General features: G+C 43.8%; 1 long non-coding RNA gene across 1 annotated transcript; it reads right to left on the bottom strand.

Moving 5' to 3' along the window:
• Window positions 1-1,346: 1,346 nt before the first annotated feature.
• On the bottom strand, window positions 1,347-3,834 carry LOC121014973 (uncharacterized). The gene is made up of 2 exons (XR_005783541.1): window positions 3,461-3,834; window positions 1,347-2,032 (listed from the first exon to the last, which is right to left on the bottom strand). It is a non-coding gene; the product is annotated as an uncharacterized LOC121014973 (long non-coding RNA).
• Between the last annotated feature and the right edge of the window lie 4,287 nt (window positions 3,835-8,121).

The raw sequence follows: 8,121 nt of genomic DNA, 5'->3' as shown, positions 1-8,121 counted from the left end.
ACCATGAGATCATGACCCGAAGTTGGACGCTTAACCCACTGAGCCAGCCAGGTGCCTGTCCCCCTCCTCCCCCTCCCCTTCAGATTATTTTTAAGAGGCGTGGCCATTCTGGAGAGGACTGGCCTTGGAGCTTGCTCCCAAGATGCTCCCACTGCCATTGATTCCTGGTTTGGAGAAATGGATCTATAGAGAAAAGGATAATCCAGAGTGGCCCCGCCCCACGCCTTCTAGAAGAGGCCGCAGGCAGACATTCACTACATCAGATGATTGTCCAAAAAGAACTGCTAACCCTCCACTGGTCAAACTCTAGGCTTGTCCTTGGGCTTTGGCTCTCTCTGCTTGTTTTCATGAGATTTTTCATCTCTTCTTTATTATTACAGTGTATTATTAGATCAGTGCTCCAAATCTACAGCAAGGACACCCTGGGCAAGCTTTTATTGCTTTATCATGATTTACAATCCATTTAACTAACTTGAGCACATTTTAGAAATGTTTCCAATGTAATTCCTTTATTTTTTGTTTGTTTACATATAGAAAACACACAGGGTAATTAACCACACAAGTAACTTGCATTTCAGATTATTCTGATTTATACGGTGTGTTTCAGTAAACCAAATTTTTGAAGTTTGAAATTTGATAACAGTTATGAGCCCTTTTTCTGTATGTATGCACCCATACGCAAAGAATTTTACATATCGCTTCAAGAGAAGTGCTATAGTAAAAATTATAATAGTGGTTACACTATCTCCATTTAGATTGAGTCTCTTCTCCAGGCTTAAGATTCATCTCAACAGATTCCTTCATTTTTTTAAATACGTGTGTGTCTGAAAAAAGAGCCCTTGTATCCTGGAATCTTAGAGGTGGAACTGACTTTGGAAGTTTCCAATCCAACATCTCATTCACACTTTTGATGTTAAATAATAGTAGCAAGTATTTGTTGCTATTTCCTAAGCATTCCTATAAACACTTTAGATGTATTAATTCACTTGGCCCTCATGATGTTCCTAGGTAGTCAGTACCATATTTATTCCCATTTAACAGAACAGTATATAAGGCATATGAGGCATAAAGGATATAAGTAAGTTACCTGAGGTTACACAGCTAGAGTTGAGCTCTGAGCTCTTCAGTACCATACAATAGTGTAGAATAACTGTATCAAAGATGATCTAGAAGAGGTTACCTCTGCCCTTACCAACCCCAAAGCCTGTGTGATCTCTGGATTCTTTCTGATGTGCCCATATTCTGCCTTGGATAACCCTTTCCTCCTCTACCCTCAAACGCCACAGTATGACATTCTGGAGATAAATGAGCACAAGCTATAAAATGATAAATTGTTAAAGAATCAATCCTTTCTAGACCCTGCTCTTTTATTTTCATTCTGGGAAAGGGTGTCAACTCTGCTCTCTAGAACCTAAGTGCATCCCCTTTCTCTACCCTGGGAGGCTTCCTCTGTTCGTGCCAAATGTGGGCAGAGATGTCAAGCTGTGAAGGAAGGACTCCTTTGCACACTTTCTGGAGTGATGGGTGATGGCTCGGCAGTGAGAACACAGTAATGGCTTCTTTCAGTCAACGTGCTGTGCCTGGGAGAGGTGAGAAGTTGGAGACAACGGGTCTCAGAGAAACAACATGGATCAGGCTGCTCATTTCTCATTACAGGGATTGCATTTCAGTGGCTGCTAATCTGAGGACAGGGTCAGACAGAGATTAATGAGAAACCCTAACCCTCTCTGGAATGTGGGCAGATCCTGGGGCCTCAAGGCCTGGCCACAGAAGAAGCAGTTTCGGGAGCCAGGAGCCCAGATTGTCTAGAGTGGAACATTAGAATCTTGGCAAAGGACAGATGAGCTCTCATCACACAGTCCTTGGTCTGGGGTCTGGTGTGTGATACTCAAGTCAGGTTTAACCCATGGCGATGAGGACGGACGGTGAGGCCAGGAGACTAGGTGCACAAAGGGGCATATTTAAATTTTCGTTTCCGACAGAAATTATGATGGATTGCTTTTAATCTGGAGTGTGATGACCGTGATCTCTCCTACAGAGAAATATATAAAAGATAAGTTTTAATCTTTCGTGTTAACTCCAAATTCTTCCAATGAATAAGAAGGGCTTGGTTCATTTGTCCAACTCTTCACCCATTCGCCGAGCTGACAAGTATCTATTTGGCACCTAATACACTCCAAACACCGTGCCGGGCACTGGGGACACAATGGGGAGGGAAATAGACTTAAATAACTTTCAATTTGGTCAAGGGCAGATGTGAAATGAGCATGTACTCAAATAAACTGTAATCTTAATTGTAATAAAAGCCATGAAGCAAATATACAAGAAAGAGAATAATGGGGGTGGGATGTCTACTCTCTATTTGAGGATCTAGGAAGATTTTTCCTGGTTCATACATCCTGGATTCTTTGGGGTTTCACTCACCAGTGATTTAAGAAATGAGGGCTGTGACAAGATTCTCTCACTGGGGTCCCCATAAAAATCAGGAGATAAAGGTGGATTTCGTAGGGGAAGAAACTTCCATCTTTTCTGTACATTGTCCCACAGCATATGGAAGTCAGATCTGTGTGGTTCACAGCCTCATTTCCAGCACAATGACTAGCTTGTAATAGGTGTTCAACGAATGTCCATTGAGTAAGTGAATAACTGAAACGCTGACATTTCTCTGCTTCTCTCTTTCTCTTTGAGTGGATTAGCACCAAGCTGGAAGTAAGAGGCAGGCCAAACTTTGGGAGTTGGATTCAGCTTGTAAATCCCACACTGGGCCTTTATGCCTGAGAGAATATATGAACAACTGGTAGACAATACCAGAAAAAGGTCCTGAAAGCAGACGTCAAAGACCAGTAGGAAGGAAAGAGAACCATCATTTGAGGCCTAAAGTTTGGGACGAGGCAGTAGGTCTCTGCCAGTCCAGCCTTTTCTTTCAGCCTTAGTAACATTGGTCTAGGCCTTCTCAGGGGGCTGGGACCCGCTCTCCGCCTGCCATCTCTGCCTTTGAAAGTGAAGTGAGACCTGACCAGCTCTGGAGAGACAATGAGTCAGGTTCGGGTGGGTGGAGGGAGGAGGAGTAGAGGGAACACTGAATAAAATACTTTGTCCCTTTTGTGTCCTTTATTAAAGGGAACTTCCCCAATACTCCTCTTTCTACCCTTCCCTCCTCATTTTCTGAGTTTTTCTCCAAAACGTTATGAGTATCTGATGTAGTCAGCAACACATCATATCTATATCTATATCTATATCTATATCTATATCTATATCTATATCTTCTCTGGAATATAGGCTCTGGAAGGCATTGCCTTTACCTTTTTGTTATCATATTCCCAGCCTTCAGTTGAGTGCTATCACATGGTGGATGCTGGGTAAATATATACTGAATGAGTAATACAACACAAATACAACCATCAGGGTGGTTAAAAACATCCAAAACAAAAGAAAACAAAAGAAAAAACAGAAACCTTACCTGTGACCACAAAGATACTAGCATCGAGATTGAACCCATTTCCCATTTGTTTACTTGTATTTTATTTCCCAGTTATCAAGCCTCCTGGTAGATTCCTTTATTCTCACGGTTCTAAAGCTCCCCCAGCCTCTCTGTGTTTTCCACATACACTCCCAACCCCTGAAAGTCTTCCCTATTTTTACAAAGCCAGGAAGGACTGACATAACAATTACATCTGGTGACCCACTTACAATGGGCCACACTTAAAGCCATCCTCTTTAAAGGGGACTGTTTTAAATGGACCACCCTGAATGCTACGTTAGGTTGTGCCTTTGTGCCAATAAGCTCAGAAGTGTTTCATAAATAAAAAGATGATGTTAGGGAAAAGAGTTCTCTCTTTCTTTTTGTCTTCTAATTCACACGGAAAATTTTAGTGTAGAAATCTCCTGCTCAGCTGTGCAACGACAAAGCAATTCAGCCCAGAGAGATGATGCTTTGGGTTTGGAATCGATTATGATAGGTCGATACTGGAGAGCAGGCTTCCATTTGGGGGGAAACTGAAGAAGACTAGATTCTACAGGAAAGATCCTTCTAGATAACGGATCCTCTAAGCTTCACTTCCTGCTTCCTAAAGGGCTTCTGTTGGGTCCCCGAAAGGAGCCTCAAGGTCAAGAGGGAAAAGGGAAGGCAAGCTAATTTTATAGCTGCTCCAAGAATGCAGTTGCTGGATATATCCTGACAGGGGGTTCTGTTGTGCTTTGAAGAATTACGGGAAAATTCAAGCTCAGAATGAGCTTCTGTAATATGAAAATTAAAACTCCACCCCAAGCCTTCACCCGCATCTGAAGCCAAGTCCATTTAGATGTGCAGGAGGGATCTGTTTACTTTGTATGGAAAATCGCTTTCTTTTTATTAGCAAGCTCCAGGGTTTCCTGATGATCTGAAGGGCTGTTGCCTCTCAGAGGGCAGTCATGGGGCATTCTTGGCACCCGCAGGGGCCAGAAGGACTGGAAATCTTATTTTGCAACATTTTCTGCCTGTGTTTTAAAGTCAAGGAAGACAAATGGTTCTGATAAGTTCAGCGATACCTTTGGATTTGAATTGACTTTTTGTCCTGAGCTGACCTGGAGAGGTGGAAAACCAAACCAAATGGAAACAAACAAAAAATAAAAACAAACCCCAAACCAACATAACATGAGCAACTTTTCTCTTTCTCTGCAAGCCCATCGGTTCCAGGAGGAACAGCTCTCCTGTTCCTACTGTCATCAAGAAACCAAACACAAGACTTGGGGTGGGCGTAGGGGAGAGTGAGGGGGTAGGGGATGGTCTTTAGACACATTTTCAGTTCAGTCTTTTCCTTGCTGTTACCCTGCCCGCTCTTGTCTTCCTGATATTGTTCAGTTGTTCACCTCTAACCAGCTGGTCATCCAGATTTCTCCTCATCTCCCCACATCCTATCAAGAGACCTTCCTTAGCAGGTGTGCCTTAAACATTCCAGTTCACAGCGATCTCCCCGCCGCTCGACTGTGAAGATTTTCCAGGGTCCCAAATACTCTACCGCTAGAATTGGGGTTTTTTTTCCCCTTCTATCCCTTTACCCTACCATTAAGTCAAATGAATTCTTCCTTGCAACCTTCTGACTCTCCTAAGCTGAAAGGCTCCCTACCCAGGAGCCCAGATCCTTCAGTTTCAGTAGCCCGTAGGCTCCCTGGCTCAACCAAGGAACGACTCCCCCAGTGGCTCCTCTGCCAGCCCCCTCTGCCTTTTCATGCCATCTAACCCACGTGTCCTTATTCTCTTTCCTTTACCACCCATTCTCTGACACCAGATCCATTCTTCGTTCATGTTCCCTGGCCCCGAGCCCTCCCGGTGCCAATGTGGTCCATTTGTTGAGTGATCCCTGTCAGTCAACTCTGGCTCATTACAAACTGTGTAGGCCCTAACCTCACGCTTCCATATGGCCTCACGATATATTATTGTAATTATATTCTCTGCAGTGGGCAAAATGAAACACATGCTGTGGCAGTGGCTGTGTTTTAAGCTGATTGCCAAGGCAGACTAATAAAAAGTGAGCGAGGTCTCCTGTAGGACTGTTTCCACCTATTGGCTGCTTCTGGGAGTAGGATTTCCTGACAGTTACTACTTCGCAGTCAGATAACATCAAATGCCTGCTTCTGGACCTTGCTCTTAGGTCTTTAGACTGCATAGGTGATGATTTTAAGTGGGGACTGTAAGAAAACTTCAGCAGTGTGTACCAGGAAGTTGGAGGGAAATTGAGGATAAGGGCAGGGGGATAAGTGGAGATGGTTTCATGTAATAATTAGAGCTATCATTTATTGAGGAACTACGTTGGGCCAAGTACTAACTAGTTATTTTGTATATGTTCTCTTAAACATCGCTGGAGACTTTCAATTCAGAGATATTACTAGATCCTACCTTCCAGAGTTTATTTCCTAGTCTGTTGTTGCTCTGCATGTGATCTAGGAGCTGACAAATCTGGCTTCACGTCTTTCCTTTTTTTTTTTTACGTGGGCGCAAATCTTTTTAAGTTTTTTTTCAAGTTTATTTATATCAGAGAGAGACAGAGAGAAAGAGAGAGGGAGAGAATGAGTGGGGGAGGGGCAGAGAGAGAGGGAGACACAGAAGCGGAAGCAGGCTCCGGGCTCCGAGCTGTCAGCACAGCGCCTGACGCACGGACCGTGAGATCACGACCTGAGCCACGCTGGAGGCTTAACCGACTGAGCCACCCAGGCACGCCCCTGTGTGGGCACAAATCTTAATGCTTTAAAATGAGAGAATCAAGTTTTCAACTGTAAAATGTAGGAATGATAATACCTGGTTAATGGGATTGATGTGACAAGTTGCAGGAGTGCCGACAACACTGACTCCATCTTTGGCCCGCCATCTTTTCCATGTAGATCAATGGCCTCTTTGGGAACTATGTGTTCTGGGCCGCTTGGAGATTAACATACATGCCTTACGAATGCCTGCCAAAGCTTGGGGGGCCTCCCAAAGCTCGCTCTGGCCTCCCACGAATCTTTTAGAGATAACTTAGTCTTTCCCCTTTCGGTCGTATAGGTAGCACAAGACCTAATCAAAGCTAGCTGTCAACTAGGCACATGTGAGCCTTCTGATCTCACCACGGCGCCCCTCTGCGTGTCCCTTGGCTCTATAAAATCTGCGGACTGATGTCCAGACTTGGGGACAGTAACTGTGCAGCTGCCATGGACCCCTGCCCCACCCGTAAGCTAGCCCGGCTACAACTCTGTAAACCGTATGGAGTCACCTGCTTTGTTTCCCACTCTCAAGATGCCTTCTCAGTTTGGGGGCTACTTCACTGTCCCTCCTTCACCTTCTGAGGCAAGTAGAGTAGATGTTACGTTTTGGGTGGGATGATAGTGGCTATCCTACAGCAGGTGCTCAAGACACGAGAGCATTGGTTCTAATTTTACCTAAGTAACGTGTATAGCAAAAAAAACAACCCGTTACAAAATAGGCAAAGGAGAGGAGTAGGCGTTTCTCCAAAGAAGATATATGAAAGGCCAACAGGTACAGGAATAGCTGCTCAACATCACTGGGCGTTAGGGAAATGCAAATTGAAACCACAGTGAGACATCCCCTCTTGCCCGTTCGTTACCAGTCATCAAAAAACCAAAGCTAACAAACGCCGGCATGGACGTGGAGAAAAGGGAAACCCTGTGCACTGTTGGTGGGAATGTAAATCGGTTCCTGCACTGCTGTTGAGACTGCAAATTGGTGCAGCCCCTATGGAAGACAGTGTGGAGAATCCTCAAAAAAAAAAAATTAAAAACAGAACTACTCTACGACCCAGCCACTCCACTTCTGGGAATATATCCAAAGGAAATAAAAACACTGACTTGGAAACCCCGTGTCCATCGCATTATTCACAATAGCCAAGACAGGGAAATAATCTGTGTCCATCGATGAATAAATGGGTAAAGTAAAGGAGTTGTACTGTGTGTGTATATATATATATATATATATATATATACACACACGTATATATATATATATATATACACACACGTGTATATATATATTGTGTATAACACTGCTCTGCAATATGTAGGAAAGTTTAGACGGGATCCTAAGAGTTTTCATCACAAGGAGAATTTTTTTCCTTCTTTTCTTCTTTCTTTTCTTTTTATTGTGTCTATATGAGAAGACAGATGTCACCTGGGCCTCCTGTGGTAATCATTTCACAGTATCCATAAACCGAACCATCATGCCGTGCTCTTTAAGCTTTGCAGTGACGTACGTCAATTATTCCTCGATGAAGCTGGAAAACATAATAAAGTTCTTTATTTAAGGTTTTGCGAATGCAAAGTTATCACCTGGATTCATAAAGGTTCCGAGCCCTTTAAAGCAATGGAGCCGCGGGTGCTCACAGAGCTAGTGGGGAAAAATGGAAGGAAAAGTCGGTAACACACAGACACACAGCCGCGCGGACACACACACCCAATCAGGCCCACGGATGGGGTCTTTAGCAGTAAACCGAGGTTCCCTTACAGAACTCCCATAACAAATGAGCATATGGTGAGCATTTGAGAGAGAGAACACATCCTTCCTCGAAGGGAATTTAGGAAGAAAAGGGAAAGAATGTCTTAAAAAGGAGAAGAAATGAGAAAACTAGGGAAGCTCTCTGTGGTTTACCCTTTGTT

The sequence above is a fragment of the Herpailurus yagouaroundi genome, unplaced genomic scaffold (genome assembly GCF_014898765.1).
Source record: "Herpailurus yagouaroundi ecotype Mexico unplaced genomic scaffold, PumYag 205, whole genome shotgun sequence".
NCBI classification, from domain to species: Eukaryota; Metazoa; Chordata; class Mammalia; order Carnivora; family Felidae; genus Herpailurus; species Herpailurus yagouaroundi.
This window is presented reverse-complemented; position numbering and strand designations above follow the sequence as displayed.